The 14,177-nt window shown below is 45.7% G+C and overlaps 1 protein-coding gene across 1 annotated transcript in view; it reads left to right on the top strand.

The window, feature by feature from the left end:
• The window catches only part of fstl4 (follistatin-like 4), a 183,449-nt gene that overhangs the window by 44,866 nt on the left and 124,406 nt on the right, over positions 1-14,177 (top strand). The window lies entirely within an intron of this gene.

Here is a 14,177-nt window from a genome sequence, read left to right as displayed (position 1 = left end):
AGAGACCGGCGCAAGAGCAAGACAACTCCAGACATTCGTATTACGGCCCATAGTTAATGTTACGCTTCTCCCGTGTTATCACATAATGTAAGCCCGTTTGATTCATTATGCCCATTCAATTAGGATATTTCAAATTTGGGTAATGAGGTTCCACTTTACTGGTCATTGTGATTTAATTCTTCATTACAGAGGGAAGAGGGAGATTACTCTAATGTCACGTTTAAACTGTCCTTCCGTCGTCCTTTGTGGATTTTATTTCGTCAGAAACAGTTGAGCAGAAAACTTTGGGTGCATCGGGACTTTCTGGCCGATTGAACGTCGTGAAGCCTTAAAATGAGTTTGCACTTTCGGTTCTTCCCTCAAAGTCTCAAAGTCCATCGGTTTTCGTCGAATGGGGGTTGGTTTTTTTTGGTTCGATGCCTGAAATAAGGTCCGTAAAGTTGAAATGAGCTTTCGAGATTTTACCGTTGTTTTTTTTTTGCTCTACAATATAAAATGTCAATTTTGAAAATATGTCAATTTTGAAATTTTTCTTCAAGGAGGAAAAAAGGCTTCTTTTGAACCCTTCTTCTCTGCAAAAACAGTGTGACGGGGAGTTAAATGAACTAAAGACATCCCCCCGTCACCCGCCACCCCATTTTCCCAGACGCATTAAATTTGGACCTCTATTACACCAGGGAGCCAAAATGCATTTGAAGTAATTTATTTGCAGCGGACTTGTATCAACGTGAAGTAATAACGTCGCCTCTCTGCAAGATAGAAGCTCCTCTCGCCCGCCGGATGAGGCTAATTAACGCCCGCTGCGTTCCCATCATTCTGCTTCCCCATTCATCTGGCATATTAGGCAAAATGCTCTGAGAGATGTAATTACATTCATGTATCATTAATAGCATATCTCAGTGTTATTTAGATGGGGGGGACAGAGAATTATGGACTGGTGCCCACTGACTTGCACACACACACTTTTCAATAAAGTTATAAATAAGTATGAATATTTGCCGAGAGGAGGAAGATAGCGACGTCCTAAGCTGCGAAAGATAATGTAATACCATTTGTCATCTCTCATTATTTGCATTTAAGAAAGAGAAAAAAAAATTTTTTTCATTCGAGCAAAGCCCTTCTTATCGAGGATTATGGGATACGTCTGCATTCGCATCCGTATACTTAATATTCAGAGGACTTTTTTGGCCAGTATTAGTTTTACGTAGATTCACAAATCACTCTGCAAGCAGAACCCTGTGATCTTAGGTGTGGAATAGAGTCTTAAACATGTCTGCTGCGTCGGTTGTGGCTTTGCATTATTTAACCGTGGAATACCATTGAAGAGCTTCCCACTTCCCCTTTCTGCTAAAAAACACATCAATGAGATGGGAGATTCTTTAGGTATATGTAGGTTGAACTAATTGGATATATGTATAAAGCGCATTGAGCAAACTATGCACGCTAACATGTTTTGCATGAATTAAGTGAGCAAAAGGACCAGAATATATATAAAAAAGATTATTGTAAGCGTCTCGGTTGCAAAAATGAAAACATTTTCTTAATGCATCGTGAGGATCAGTAACAGAAGAGCACTGAACTGCTGTTACTGTAAGCACATCAGAAACATGAATGCATATCTTCACTTTAACCACGGAGCTCAGCTAATATCACGAAACACAGACACCTCGCTCACGTCTCATGGACGCTGGTATGTCGCCCTTCACTCCAGTGGGAAGGATTTCTACTCGGTTTTGAAACCTGCATTGCAGGAATTGGAGCGTATGAGAGCCGGGCACTGCTGTTGGCAGATGAGGACCTGGTTCTGGTCTGTGTTCCAGTTCATTACCGGCGGTCTTGGGTGCAGGTGGAGGTCATGGCTCGTTGACAGACCAGTTCATCCAGAATTAACAGCGCTGGCCACTGGGCTGGTTCTGCACGGCGGTGTAGTGGCCGGCGCTGTCGCCTCACAGTAAAACGGGTTCGGATCCTGGTTGTAGGCGATCCCTCTGTGTGGAGTTTTGCATGTTGTCAACGTGGGTTCCCTCCGGCTTCCTCCTACAAATCCGCCGACATGCATCTCCGGTTAGTTGGACTCTAAATGGCCCGTAGGCGTTGTGCATAGCCGGGTTAACGTGACCAAAACTGTTGCCGCAGTTGCGAAACTCCCGCCTCGGGCCTCAAGGACTATCAACGCTGTGTTAAATATCCATGCGTGGTATGAAAAGCAATAAAAAAAAATGTCCGCAGATCAAACACAAAACAAAAGTTCCCCCTGGAGAACAATCCTTGCCAACAATGTTTCAAGGAGCAGAAATAATATAAATTGAGGAGCTGGCGAGCATCGGGCACTTATGAAAAGCTAGCTGGGAATACATATAAATATATATACATAAATATATATTTTATTATGCATCTCTTAAGTGTGAGCGCTTGAAGGACCCGCCCTTAGTTCAGTGATGATGGCGGCGGGAAAAGAGCAGCTCACTGCTGCCGTATTGATCTCTGTTGGATTGGGTCCACAGCACGGTGTCACCTCACTGGCAGGTGAACCCCCAAAGGCACCTGACAGACTCTGAAGTTCACAGTGAGCAGGAGGAAGGAGGTGCGGCTATTTCGGGGCCCGGAGGTAACTTCGGCCGAGCGAAATGAAAGCGCAGAGGAATCTCTTAAGTACCGGCTCACGTAATTTTCTACTCCGGGACTCCTGCAGTTTATTACATTTATAACCAACATTAGCAATTAAACAAAATCAATGTATGACTATTTAGCTATTTGTAAGGTAATCTAATGGGTTTATTGTTCAAATGTAAATTATTTTAACGTCACATTCTATGGGAGCTCGGCCAAAAATGCTTACAAAGTCAAATATGAACATATGGGAAGTTTTATTGTTCACTTTGTGAAATCTTAAAATAGGGTAAGACAAAATATTAATCAAAAATGGGAGTTTTAATCATCAACAAAAAGCAAAACTGAAAGCAGAATATTTTATTTATTTGTATACTTGTGGGGGGTAAGAAAGGTTAGCTGGAGCTCCTCCAGCCCCCTGCAGCCAGAGATACAGCTGGGTGCATCGCATGAGGCGCGCTTGCTTACCTTCGGGGCGCGGCAGCGTTGCCAGGTCCTGCTGAGCCATGCTGATGCATGCTGGGTAGGTGTCTGAGCTGGAGACAGTCTTTGTTCACGCTGGGAAATGAGGCTGTGCTCTGCCGCTGCAGTTAATGGAGAGTGACACCAAAAAAAATTATTCACGACCTTTGCTGAATGTTTGCGCTAGCACACGCATGCTGCCTCCGTGTGTGTGTGTGCGTTGAAGGGCAACGTGTCACTCACACGCGGTAACATGTAACTCTGCACACACACACACACACACACCATTCCTCCAGGCACTCTCACAGCGCTCACATTGATCAGCACTCGGCTCCACAGCGTTGAATCAATGTTAATTTTGTTTTTGGAGTGTGTTAAAATCCACACGCTGCCAGTGTTTGTGTAATTCCACATCTGTCGGAGCTTTTTCAATGTGTTGGAAGTTTCAGTGTTTTACTTTTCACTCCACTCCGGTCACCTAAAAGTGCTTGTGGCAGTAAAAGCAACAAGTTGTAATTAAAACGGTGAATTGATTTGGATTTGTTCTGCTTCGACCACTCAGCGAGCTTCACGCGAGGCGCCCATCGATCTCACACACATTCATACACTGACGGCAGAGGCCGCGATGCAAAACGCCGCCTGCACATCATAGGCAACAAGTGACTCGCTCTTAGTAAACAATCATGGAGCGGAGCAGCCGGGGATCGAACCGCCGACCTTCTGATTCAAACCTCTACCGCTAGGCAACAATTAGCATTTCCGCTGGTCCACCTCCAACCCCAGAACACAAACGTTACATATAGTAACACCAACGTCGGGTATATTTCACCCGATATAGTTTACCTGATAAAATCTAAATATTATAAAATACAACAATACAAGACAAATTGAAGTACTCTTCTTTTATTTTACCCCGTAAAACTTCACCTGAAACCAAAAACAGGTATCATCCGAGTACCCTGAAAGAAGGATTTCGCCTGTTTGTGACATCATCGCTTGTGCCGCCGCTTGTTACGCACTTCAAGCCCCGCCCCCTTTGCATGCAAAGCACTCATCCCATTGGTTACAGACCGGTGAGCGAGGGTCGGCTCTCCTAGTCTGAATTATTTAGCACCCCTGGAATCAAAAATAGTGGATGAAAGTCAGTTTTATAGAGTCGGAGATGGTGGATGGAGGCGTGCAGAGCGCACTTGACCAAAGCAGATCGCCCCCCCCCACCCTCCAACCCTTTTATATGCATGGCTGGATTCCAATCGTGGATGAATATGGCGCTCAGCTCAAGTTGATGGATGCCATTTGTCTTGGCAAGCAATCATACCTGCACCAGTATTTTTGGTCCCCTTCATTCCCCCCGACGCCCCCCGTTCCCTCTCAAGAGAGAAGTCAGTTAGTGTGATAAGTGATATTTATAGCTATGATGGCAGCTGGGGAGAGCATGCACAGCATAGCAAGGCAGCGACATATCAGAAGAGTGGCCCATTCAAGGACTATTGGGAATTGGGTCTTTGTTTTCATTAATTGCTTTCATAGTTTCTCTCTCTCTCTCTTTCACTCTCATGCAAACTCTCCTCCCTCCTGCTTTGAAGGACAAATATGTGTCTGACTGCTGTTATCACTTTCCCCCCTCCAAAAAACATCCATTCTGTGGATCATGCGAGAGGAACCGGCACGCTCGCTGCCGGCGTCGATGTTTTTAAGGTCAAGGGCGGCGAAAAAAAAGCTATCTGGCCGCCTTGATTCTCCTGCGAGTAACTGATTGGCCGGCTTCACCCTCTAATCAGCAGCAATCACGGGACGTGATTGAAGATGATAAATCACCCGTAATGACGGTCAGACCCGAGGGGGACGCGAGGGTTTAATGGGGATAATGGCCCGGGCTCCTGCGGTGCCGCCTCACCTTTGATCACCTGAAATACCTGGAGGCTCCGGGTTGTGAATGTCGTTACTGCTTCCAGTGCAGCCAAAGAGAACGAGGGTTCAAAGAGAGCTGTGTGTTGGAGCGGCGTGAAGTGAAGTGGGTCAGAGGGGAAGATAACAGAAAATTGAGGGAATTTGTGTGAACCTCTGTGTGATTCCTTCAGGGCAAAATAATGAGTGGTCTTACAAAAAAAAGAAGAATATATGAAATATCCACTATTTGAAACCATTTTTGCTGCTATCTGACATCTTATGTCTGAGAATACATATATTTTTTCAACCCTAGAACACACAACGTTGGGTATATTTTACCCGATATATTGTAGCTGATCAAATATACTTATAGAACTTCTCATGAAACCAAAAACAGGTATCATGGGGGACCCTGAAAAAAGGCTAAATATCAGTTTAAAAATGTGGGAATCGCCAATAAAACATATTTAAACATATAAATAATGGAGTTATGATCTTGTTCTTTGGTCCACCTGTTCCTGGGACATGTGAGTCTTGTCCTATGAAGGAAAAGTCTCCCGTTAATGGTAACAGCCACCCGAAATCTTTTTACCCTTTATCACCGTGCAACGTCTGGTGAAAATCACCCGAACCCATGAAGGTTGAAAAAAAACAGAGAGACCAGCCCACCTAAAATAAGACACGCCTACCTTCAATAAGACACACCTATTTTCAATAAGACACGCCCACCTTCAATAAGAAACGCCCACCTTCAATAAGACACACCCACCTCCAATAAGACACACCCACCTTAAATAAGACACGCCCACCTTCAACAAGACACGCCCACCTTCAACAAGACACGCCCACCATAAATAACGTCAGTGAGCAGCATGAAGCTACACAAGGACACGCAACTCACAAAACCAAAACCAACACAATGAAATAGACTAAACCACAATCGTTCGTTGGTGTTCTGGGGGCAATCCAAGTGAGTTTCAGATTATATAATTCATGAACTACTGAGGAATACGGTACTGTTTAGCATCCCAGTGTTCAAATATTGAACATTTCATTGGACACAGACTGTATTTTTCCGTGTTCAAGATTTCATTTTTATTTCCCGCAACAGTCTGTAACTGTCAATAATTTAGCTTGATGACGTTGGTAATGTTTGGCTTCACTGGTGCCTGACAGTGGCCCGTTTGGCTGTTCATAATCCATCTCCCTGCAGAACCATTTGTACCTCCAGCTGCTCGCTATCTGCTTACTCTGCATTACTTATTGCCTGCTTTCATTATCAGGTGAGCAGCTGGGCGAGAGCCAGAAGATAGAGCGAGAGAGAGGGACCGGCTGAAAAAAACACTCACTGGGAATCGGTTGTTTGGCGGCATCCTCCATTTGTGTATAAATATGTCTTTATGTGTTTAAATGGTGCGGCAGATGAAAGGGAAATATAAGAGATTCAATGAAGCTCAGTCATGATTTGTGTCCAGAGCTTTCACGTTCCACTTCGCCATGATGCCTCATTATCAATCGTGTGACCTTTGGATATATTCCACACAGAGAAAAGACTGCAGTTGTAGAACAAGCCTCCACGTGCGCGGCGCCCACAATTAAGAAGGAAGAGCTTGGGATGTGACGGTTGAAGCTGCGAGCGCTCCAGACAGGCGGATGTGAGGAAACCTGCGCTCTGATGTTTAATTGGCTCCATCAGTGGACGTAGAAAGATGTGCTTTTCACCCCGAGGGGCCCCGGCACGGGAAGTCGGCGCCCAAGACGTCACCTCCAGTGCCCTCTCTAGCGTGTCTGTCCATCTCACATGAGGGTCTACTCAAATTATACCTCTCAGATGCATGAATACTGTCAAAGTTGGGTTAGAAGCCGCTACTACCTTTTGTAGCCATTTAGCGCTGCTGCTAGCTCTCCACTAGCGCTGCTGCTAGCTCTCTGCTAGCTTCCCGACAACCACCAAAGGTAGCGGGACCAGCCCCGGCTCAACGCCTGACTCGGGCAGCGGGGACGTGGGCAGTAGCAGCAGTAGCTAGCAGCAGCGTGGAGCTAGCAGCAGCGCTAGCTTGCTACAGCGGGGACACCCACCGAAGGCAGGAGCAGCTTGTAACCAGACTTTTACGGTATTATTGATCAGACGTCCAGTTTCCGTTGCACATAAACATCCAGCAGTCTTCACATTTGCCTCAAATATCTCATTCAAATCACTTGGGTCCAAAGAAAAAGATGTTTTTTTTGTGCTCAGTGTTTTTTTCTGATCTCACAGATTCTTCCTTTACGGGATCAGAGAGTAAAACTGAAGAACATTATTTTCATCAAGAGAAATATTACAGAATGCTGGAAGTTTTCACTGCTTCGCCCTTGGCAACATATGTTAATGTGACCTTTCCTCAGGGCTGCAAATCAAATATGGCAATTAATGCGCGGCGAAGAAACTCTTTAGCAGCAACTGTATCCTCTACTTTCATCTGTATTCTGATCAAGTTGTCAAATCCCAAGGGTTTTATGGCTCGCATATAAGGCGTTGAAATGTGTGATATTTGAAATGCTGTTGAAAATGCTGAACTACGGTGATGGTCAAGAGGATGCTGGATTAGTTTTTGGTTTGAATCTTTTGCCCACAAGGACACATTCTATTGGTGCTGACCTTGAAAGGTATGTGTCATGGAGGAGGTTGTGAATGTTGTAATTGAAAGTTACTTTCCTCTGAGTGACGGCTGCATTTAGCCCGACGGAACGAATGCCGCATACCTTGTGTCGCAGTTTTATGACCTTCTTTCCTTAAAAGGAATGAGAAGCTTCCATTTTTTAAAGCACTAGAAGCAAAACAAGACTTTATCTTGGTGCCAGACTGTCGGAGAGCTAGCAAGTAGCTAGTAGAAAGTTGTGCGGAGAGCTACCGGGACTAGCTGGCTACAGCCGGGAGCTAACGGAGACACCGGGACTAGCTGGGAGCTAACGGAGACACCGGGACTAGCTACCGGGACTAGCGGGGAGCTAACGGAGACACCGGGACTAGCTACCGGGACTAGCGGGGAGCTAACGGAGACACCGGGACTAGTTACCGGGACTAGCTGGGAGCTAACGGAGACACTTTTACGTAGCTTTATCACGGTGCATCGCTAGACTGTCGGAGAGCTAGCCAGTAGCTAGTAGAAAGTTGTGCGGAGAGCTACCGGGACTAGCTGGCTACAGCGGGGAGCTAACGGAGACACTTTTACGGTAGTTTTCTGATCGACTGCATCCCATATGGCTCAGGCCCTTTAGCATTTTAAAAAATCTATTTCTGCTGTAGTTTCACTCTGACCATAACCTCCTCCTCACTCGTGGACTTGTTATAATACCGGTTCTGAGATATGGATGCAGCATAAATAAAAACCCACGTCCACAAGACGTTCGCGGTACGAAGACGACACAGCGAACATGTGAGGCTCGCCACAGCGCGTTATGCCTCCAATTCAGTTTAATATAATTCATAGTTTTCTCACGGTGTAATACCAACGCGGCTCGCCGTAAAGCAGCTTTCTCTGATGCATCTGGTTCGTGACTGAAGTATCAATTTTGACCCGATTTTCCTCGAAAATTGTCGTTGCTTTTCCGAGTTTTCTCCGGGTGAAGCCACATCGAAGACGCTTTCATCGATTCACCGACACGTGTCGGTGTCTTTACACCCCGAGGGGGTTTTCTTTCCACTTTTTTAAGTGGCTGAAACCTCGACCTCGCGCCACTGACGAGTCGGCCGTCCACGCCACAGAAGCCGTTTCCTCCTCGGCGGGCTGAGATCGCACACCGCCGCGGCATCCATCATGATCAGAGCGCGGTTTTTAATAGGAAACAGAACAGCGTAATAAATATTACAAGTGGAGCGTGTACTGTTACTAATGATCTTTAGATTAGCCATTATGAGGAGCAAAAGTGCTGGAAGTCACTTAATTATTCTCCGTGGTTGAGTGTGTGTGTGTGTGTGTACGTGTGTGTGTGTGTGGGGGGGGGAGGAGGCATTGCATCACAATACACAAACAAATGATGCTGTTGAAGAGGGAAAATTATGAACGCAGCGTTTGTGTGCATACTGCATACCTTGTAATATTATATGACAATTTATACGTTCCTGAATATGTATATGTGTGTGTGTGTGTGACCAGTTTAATATAAAGCGGCAGAGAAATATTAATGTGTAGGTGTCCTGATGCAATTAGGTAACGATTAGATCGTGTGTGTGGCGGTGAGTTCACGGGGAAGTCTTGAATAACGTTGAAGAGTTATAATATGCATGCCGTGTCTATGAATTTAATGCATTTTACCTCATGTGTGTGTGTGTGTGTGTGTGTTGTGAAGTGCACGTCTGCAGGCTCAGGTGTGTGTCCGTCTTTATACGAGTGTTTATCGAAAAACCGCCTGCTGGAGGAATCGTTGAGTGTTTCAAGGTTATTCAACATGATCATGATTATTTTTTACAGAATATATATATATATATATATATATACACTGTATACCAGGACCTGCACTACATGTACTCAAGTCTTTATTTTCAGCATGTGGAGCGTCTCCCGGCAGGTATTTGTCATTTCATTCTCTCTGCGTCGGGTTCTTTGTAATCTGTTGCGCCGCCTGGAGCGAATAAAGACGTCACCGTCAACTCACATCCATCATCACCGACATCTCCATGCCACTCTGAGTCCCTTTAAAGCACCGACGGCAGACTCTCCTCTCTCTCTCCGGCTGCGAGTGTTGCCGACTAACGGGGGAGAGAGAGAGAGAGAGAGAGAGAGAGAGAGAGAGAGAGAGAGAGAGGAAATAATTAAGGTCATTATGCAACTCATCCCAGTGTTTTCCTCTGTGTTCCTGTGGCAACGGCGGTGCGACGCCAATTAAAAGGTTGGGAGACACAAAAGGGGGGAACATACTGTTTGAATTGAGAACGAGAAGAAGGAGATTGTGAGGAGGAGGAGGAGGAGGAGGAGGAGGAGGAAGAGGAGGAGGGGGAGGAGGGAGAAGAATATGGAGTTCATGAGAAGTGACATATTTGTGATCGTTACTCCAGTGTCCTCCTCTCTCTCTCTCTCTCTCTCTCTCTCTCTCTCTCTCTCTCTCTCTCTCTCTCTCTCTCTCTCTCTCTCTCTCTCTCTCTCTCGCAGCACCAGCATTAAATAAGACTGTTTCATAGTCAGTTAAAAGTTACTCACAGTCACTTTAAGTCTGTTTTGCTCTGTTATTTATTGGAGTTCTTGGTATCCAAGAACATATATATATATATATATATATATATATATATATATATATATATACACACACACACATACATATGTCCATGTTGCCTCCGAGCACGGTACGGCGGCTGTAAAAGATTCCTTTATTTCTTTTCTTTTGTCTTTTCCTCCTCGTTGATTTGCAGTAGACTATAGAAAAGATCAGCTGACAGCGTTTGTGATGGCTCCTCCAGCTCGCTGCCTCCAGCTCGTCCTCCAACTCATTTACATCCTGGTGTCTCAGGTTCCCTTTGAGGGCCCTCTTTACCGCCCAAACCGCTGGAAGAAGCCGAGCTATTAAAATGACATGGAATATTAGATGAAAGACTGAAGCCCATAAGTGGATCTGCTCGCTGCTGTCGGCTGCAACGCCGCTCTGATGAATATGTATTAGTTATCGGGAAAACAAATTTGTCAGTAAAATAAAATCGGAGCAAATAAAACATTTCTGAATGTTTGATGTGTTTATACATTTATTGGATCCTATATTTTCCTGATGAGTATCTGTTCAAAGCAGCCAGCTGGCAACCGAGAAATAGTTTTACACTTAAAGACGTGCAGTATTTTGTCTCTTTCATAATATAAGATTACAGTAATTTATGCTTTATTGAGCCTTTTTTGAGAAAGGATAAGAAACAGTGCTTCTCAGTAGTTATAGACTTTTCCTGTATTTATTATATAAAGTCAGTCGTTGGTTCATAAAATATTTATCTTTATCCACTTTTGTACCGACCCGTAAATATGACCCGACCCGGGCTGTGAAAGCTGCTTTACTCAAGTTATTTTACATTTGATCAAACATCACTTAAGAATAACAATGCTAAGAAACACCCATGACCTTGAATGTGACCTCATTGTGACCTCATTGCAGGAATGGTGACCTCATCATTGGAATGGTGACCTCATTGTTGGAATAGTGACCTCATTGTAGGAATAGTGACCTCATTCTTGGAATAGTGACCTCATTGTTGGAATAGTGACCTCATTGTAGGAATGGTGACCGTATCATTGGAATAGTGACCTCATAGTGACCTCATCATTGGAATGGTGACCTCATTGTTGGAATGGTGACCTCAAAATTGGAATAGTGACCTCATCATTGGAATGGTGACCTCATTGTGACTTCATCATTGGAATGGTGACCTCACCATTGGAATGGTGACCTCATCGTTGGATTAGTGACCTCATTGTTGGAATAGTGACCTCATTGTTGGAATAGTGACCTCATTGTTGGAACAGTGACCTCATTATTTATACTATTTGCCACACAAACAACTTTTCTAATGAACATAAAATCTGAAATCTTTGTCTAAAATAAAGGTTCCTTTTGTAAGTGCAATTGATTTGCGTTCATTTGAATGTTGTAATATAAAAAGGGAACACAGTGTAAGCGTTTCCCTCCACGCCGGCTATCACCATTATGTCCATAATTCAATTAAACCTCTGTGGGATAACACAATGAAGCCATTGAGATCATCCCCATTGTGGCCCTCCTGGTCTATAATTAACGTCCTATCTCCCGCCTCGCCCGCTCACTGAGAGTTAAGGGCGAACGAAGGCCGCTGGAACGCCATCAAAATGCAAATCTCAGTCAGCTGTTTCATGCAGATCACCACAGAGGTCAACGTGAACTCCTGTTTCATCTGAACATCCTGCGAGGAAACAGTGTTTACGTGTTTTACTCTTTGTCCTGTGAGAACAATGAGACAAACAGGCGGTCAGAGGTCTGAAAAACCTTTATGTACATAGATATATGTATCTGCATGGCTGGTTGTGTCCCTGATGCTTGTTGGTTTGCTCCAAAGCAAAACGTTGTGTCATAAACATGTAACATGAAGATGAAATATCTGATAATCTGCTTTGAGGTAAAAACGTTAGTTTGTTTGACAGCGTGGAAATAATTACGTCAGCGATGGAGCCGTCCATCTTCAGCAAAAATAAATTACTGATGTTTCTGTTTTGTAGACGTGAATTCTCTGAATTTTCTTTTTCTTTTGAACATTTGGACGTCTGGACGTCTGAACTGCAGCCTCGACATGCCGCACTTCAAAGTCTCTTCTTTCTTCACTTTCTTTTTCCTTTTTCTTCACTTTCTTCTTCTTCCTCTTTTTCTACTTCTCCTTCATCTCCCTATCCTTCTCCTTCTCCGTTTCCTTCTCTTTCTCTTTCTTCTTTACTAACTCCTTCTCCATCTGCTCCTTCATTTTCACCTCTTCTTCTCTTCTGTTTTCTCTCTTTCTCCTTCTTCTTTGTCTCCATCTCCTTCATTTCATTCTCCCTCACTTTCCCTTTTTCCATCTCCTTCTCCTCCATCTCCTTCTCCTCTGTGTCCTTCTCATTTGTTTCCTTCTCTTTCTTTATTTCCTTCACTTTCTCCTTCTCCGTCTTCTCCTCTGTTTCCTTCTTCTCCTTCTCCTCATCTTTGCTTTCCTTCTCCATCTCTCTCTCCTTCTTCTCCTCCTTATCTTCCATCTCCGTCTCCTTCTCTCCCTCCTCAACATGGCTGCTCCCAACCAATACTTCATATTTATAATCTTCCTCCGCCCCCGTCTTTCGCACACCTTCCTCCACTTCTTCTACATCTGTCCGTCGTGATCAGCCTCAGACGTCCTCAAAGCGGTCCTTTTCCTTCGGAGCCTCGTGTTTCTCTCCATCCTGACCCGCTTGACTCAACTTCCCGACCTCCAGCGGTGGAGTCCGGCTCCTCTTTTCCGTTTCCCAGACGGGCCTCAGCGGTCCCGTGGCGGTCGATGACTCACCAGCTTCCTTCCATTCTGGTCCCATCAGCCTCCGCCTCCTTCCCCGTAATGGAGCTAATGTTCGGCCTCGCGGGCGGCTAACCGGGCGGCCTCGGGGGCCTCATGCAAACTTTATGATGGCGGAGCCCCGTCGTCTCCTTGTGCGCGCTGTATAAATGATGTGTCGCTCGGCGCTGCACTTCTTCTCACCCTGATTTCGGCTGCATTATTGATGCCGGACAGGGTCAGGGTTTGCTTTTAGTGCTCCCCTGTGGGCGGAGCCACGCTCACCGCCGCTCATAAGATCATCACCGGCACCCAGACGGCACGGAGCGGCCCCCCGCCACCGGGCCCGGGAATGAGCTAATGGTGGAGAGCGCGTGTGTGTGTGTGTGTGTGTGTGTGTGTGTGTGTCTAAATGTTGCATGTGTGGTCGACATCTTAGTGAACTTCTGATGTTGCCTCCGTTTTCCATATTTGTTCATGATTTCTCGGTGATATTTCATCTTCAGCTTCAGCATTGAATGAACCTGCTTTTTGGAAGCTACACACACGCACACAGACACACACACACACACACACACACACACACACACACACACACACACACACACACACACACACACATTGCTCAGCTTGTTTTGATGCCCCCATGGAAAAGATGTGTCTACTGTTCAGAGGAAACTATTGATCCGTCTGCTGCAGCGATCAGAACAGAAATAGCCGACGCCTCGAGCTCTTCAGGTCCAGCCCACGCGCACGCAGAGGAACGTTCTGCGAGCACGCAGAGGAACGTTCTGCGAGCACGCAGAGGAACGTTCTGCGAGCTCGCAGAGGAACGTTCTGCATGCACGCAGAGGAACGTTCTGCGTGCATGCAGAGGAACGTTCTGCGTGCTCGCCTGCAGAACGTTCTGCGTGCACGCAGAGGAACGTTCTGCGTGCTCGCAGAGGAACGTTCTGCATGCTCGCAGAGGAACGTTCTGCGTGCTCGCAGAGGAACGTTCTGCGTGCTCGCAGAGGAACGTTCTGCGTGCTCGCAGAGGAACGTTCTGCGTGCACGCAGAGGAACGTTCTGCGTGCACGCAGAGGAACGTTCTGCGTGCTTGCAGAGGAACGTTCTGCGTGCTTGCAGAGGAACGTTCCGCGTGCTTGCAGACATGCGTTCTGCAGCCATGCAAAGGAACGTTCCGCGTGCTCGCAGAGGAACGTTCCGCGTGCTTGCAGAGGAACGTTCT

The sequence above is a fragment of the Clinocottus analis genome, unplaced genomic scaffold (genome assembly GCF_023055335.1).
Source record: "Clinocottus analis isolate CAN_PGR_092001 unplaced genomic scaffold, fCliAna1.0.p SCAF_5, whole genome shotgun sequence".
Classification (NCBI taxonomy): domain Eukaryota; kingdom Metazoa; phylum Chordata; class Actinopteri; order Perciformes; family Cottidae; genus Clinocottus; species Clinocottus analis.
The sequence above is the reverse complement of the archived record's forward strand: the minus strand, read 5'-3'. Positions and strand labels throughout refer to the sequence as shown.